This window comes from Leucopleurus acutus, assembly GCF_964270905.1.
Source record: "Leucopleurus acutus genome assembly, chromosome: 14".
Lineage (NCBI taxonomy): Eukaryota > Metazoa > Chordata > Mammalia > Artiodactyla > Delphinidae > Leucopleurus > Leucopleurus acutus.
In genome coordinates, this window is record NC_139156.1 from 60,604,421 (window position 1) to 60,607,715 (window position 3,295).

Here is a 3,295-nt window from a genome sequence, read left to right on the forward strand (position 1 = left end):
ACTGGGCCAGGGCCTTACTGACCCTGGGCCTCCTTCCAGATCACAAAAAGCAAGAATGTGATGTACTCAGCCCACCCATTTAAACTTCACCCATTGTCCATGTAACTGGAAGCAATGCCTATTTTCAGCATGTTTGAGAGGAAGGACATCGGGTTTGGGGCTACTACACGTGCAGAATTTGTTGAGCTGTGAAAAATAAAGCTCATAGCGCATGACTTCACTGCAAGGACAATTTCACTCCATATTCTCCTGTGATTGGCCATTTTTGGCTGATGCTTGGTCCAATCAGACCACAGGTAATATTCAGCCAATCAAAACTCAGCAAGCAGCACTCAAGAACCATTGAGAAATGGTTGATGTGGCACTTCCCAGGCAGAGGAGATAAGTGGAAGGAAGAAATTAGCCATGTGCTGGTATTCTGTGTCCCTCGGCTGCCCTCCTCTCTTCTCTGCTTCTCCACCTGGGAGGATGTCCTCTGTGGACGGCCTCACCTGGGCTCCCTTGCCATCTGGCTTCCAGATGGTTTGGCCAATGCGAGGTCCCGGCGGAAGACAGGAGGAGAGGTGGGGGGGGGGGGCATTTCTCCCTCACGCCCTCCTTTCCTCACTGCAGTTCTGCCGGAGGCTGTGTCTCTCCTGCTGGGTGGCCCCTCTTTCACGCCTCTGGCCCTCACTGGGCTCCAGTCACCTCACGCCCTCTTCTTGTCCTTCTGCACCCGTGGGTGGTAATGGCTTCCTGCAGTTTTTAGTCTACGGGTGCTTCACCAGCCCTCTGTAAACAGTCCCTCCATTAAACTTTCTTCAGTTGAGCCCTTTCTGAGTGTGCCTCTGTTTCCTGCCAGGACCCTGACTGATACAAACTGTAATTAGTGACTAATATAAAATAATAAGGTTATAACAACTTCAAAAACATCTGGGTAGAGAGAATGTGACCAGGCCATTGCCAAGGGCAGGGAACAGAAAGCAGGTGGTGCAAAAAGCTGGATGCAGACAACTTGTGTGCGCCTTTTCTGGGGTCTGGCTGGCTCTGGAACCACCTGTGGAAGGATGGACAGATGGACAGAAGACTGTCACTGCCCCTGCGGAGGGTATGGGTGCCCTGAGCTGCAGCTCTAGATCTTGGCAGGGGGAGGGTGGGGGGGGGGCGGGGCATGTTAGGTGGTTGCTGGAACTGTTTCCAAAGCAGGTAGGCCTGACAGCCTTGAGATGGGGCTCTGTAACCTTGGACATGTCACAGAGGTCCTTTCTGGACCTTTTCTGTCTGTTAGTAAGGGACTTGACTTTTCTTTAACATCCCTTCTGGCTCAGACATTCCGAGGATCTGGTCTGCCATCATCAGTCTGAATCCCTCCTCTATCAGGGAGGTATTCCTTTGGGTCTTAGAGTCTCAATGGATCTTCATAAAAATAACAATCACACAGAGAGGGAAAATGCATTAGCTTTACAGTTGCTCAAACTTCCCCACCTGAGTGGAGAGGGAACCTGCACTGAGTTGGGGAAGAGCCTGAGGCATTCGTCTCAAGAATGAAATACCTGTGAAATCCCTCCTGTTATCTTTGAAAGTTCATATAAATTTCACGATCTTTTCCATAACGTGTTTGCATTAGTTTCCATTAAAAATGGTGGTAGAGGCCCCAAATATTTGAGTAAAGATGACTGTCAAGGAAGGCCACCGCGTTCATCTTGTGGCTCTGCACACAGCTCTGATCTCCAGTAGGTCTGTGTCTTTATTCCTGTCTTACCCCTAGGTTCTTCATGACATTTTTTTTTTCTTAAATTCCATATGTATGTGTTAGCATACAGTATTTGTCTTTCTCTTTCTGACTTACTTCACTCTGTATGACAGACTAGATCTACTGGAGAACGGACTTGAGGATATGGGGAGGGGGAAGGGTGAGCTGTGACAAAGCGAGAGAGAGGCATGGACGTATATACACTACCAAACGTAAGGTAGATAGCTAGTGGGAAGCAGCCGCATAGCACAGGGACATCAGCTCGGTGCTTTGTGACCGCCTGGAGGGGTGGGAGGGAGATGCAAGAGGGAAGAGCTATGGGAACATATGTATATGTATAACTGATTCACTTTGTTATAAAGCAGAAACTAACACACCACTGTAAAGCAATTATACCCCAATAAAGATGTTAAAAAAAAAAAAAATACAGCTCTGAGCACTTACCACTGGCGAGGAGCCCAGCATTGCATCCTGCTGAGCCCCTTCGGCCAGCAAGAGCACACGAGTGCCGCCCTACAGGAGAGGGCTGGATCCCAGCCTCACCAATGGGGGTGGTGGTACTGACATTTCCTACTTTCCCAGACTCCTGGAAGTGGGTTTAACCATCGTCCAGGCTGCAGGGGCTGAGAGTGGGGGGCTCTAATAGTGCTGTCCCACGGAGCCCCTTCTCTCTGAGACCAGGACTTGAAAGAAGAGAGAGATATTGCCAGCAGTGTCAGCGCTGGGTGGGGTGCAAGAGCAGAGGACTAGAGGGTGTGTGTGTGTGTGTGTGTGTGAGAGCATCCTGCAGACATCTAGGCTGCAGGGAGTAAGAGAGGCTGGGGCCTGGGTGAGAGGAGTACTGATGATTTCCTGTGGGACACACTACCTGGTGTTACACACACACACACGCGTGTGTGTCCTAGTGTAGGGGTGTGCCAAGCCTGCTGGGTACTCCTGCACCTGCCACACGTGTGTGTGCACGTGCACAGGGGTGTTGCAGGCTCTGGAATCTACAGTCAAGCCTGCCCCAACTCACTCACCTAGCTCTTTACAAAAGTTACATGTCATCCATCCGTCCATCTATTCATTCAGTCAGTCAGTCAGTCAGTCATTCCACTACTGGGAGTGCCAGGACCCGGGCCGGGCTGGAGGACGTCAGGTACAAGCCTCTGCTGGTGGGTGAGGGCTGATACAATCTATGATGGTGATGATAATATCGCGCTAAGTTAGACGCAGATGTACTTCTCAGGCTTTACAACAATACTAATCCTCTGCAAAGAGTAATGGGGGAGAGAAGAAAAGGCTTCAAACGGGCGATCAAGTGGCGCTGACTCTTGGCATACTGACTGGCTCCCCCACCTACAAGGCCAGCCGGGTGCGAGTCAGCGGGAAGCCCCTCCCGCGGGGGCCCTTGGAGAGGCAGCGCTTCAGCCTTGGCCGCCCGGGGGCGCTGTGGGCCCCTGGGAGCGGGCGGCTCTCGGGCTGCCGGCCGCGCTCACTTGCTCTGCGCTCACTCGCGCGGAGGTTTCCCCGCCGGCCGCGTCCCGTCCGCTCCCTGCGAACCAGGAGTGCCCCCTGCGC